The sequence below is a fragment of the Hipposideros armiger genome, unplaced genomic scaffold (assembly GCF_001890085.2).
Source record: "Hipposideros armiger isolate ML-2016 unplaced genomic scaffold, ASM189008v1 scaffold_564, whole genome shotgun sequence".
Lineage (NCBI taxonomy): Eukaryota > Metazoa > Chordata > Mammalia > Chiroptera > Hipposideridae > Hipposideros > Hipposideros armiger.
In genome coordinates, this window is record NW_017731914.1 from 1,048,350 (window position 1) to 1,048,763 (window position 414).

Genomic DNA, 414 nt, shown 5'->3' on the forward strand with positions numbered 1-414 from the left:
GATGTGTCTTGGTGTGGGCCTCTTTGGGTTCATCTTGTTTGGGACTCTCGGTGCATCCTGGGCTTGAATATCCATTTCCTTCTTCAGGTTAGGCAAGTTTTCCATCATTATTTCTTCAAATATATTTTCAATTCCTTGCTCTCTCTCTTCTCATTCTAGTACCCCTATGGTGCAAATGTTAGTATGCTTGATATGTCCCAGAGGTCTCTTAAACTCTTCATTTTTTTTTTTTTGGTTACTTTTTTCTTTTTGCTGCTCTGGGTGTTTTCTGCTACCTTATCTTCTAAATCAGTGATTCATTCATCTAATTTATTTAATCTACTGTTGATTCTGTCTAATGTATTCTTCATTTCAGTTTTTGCATTCTTTATTTCTGACTAGTTCTTTTTTATATTTTCTATCTCCATTTTTGTA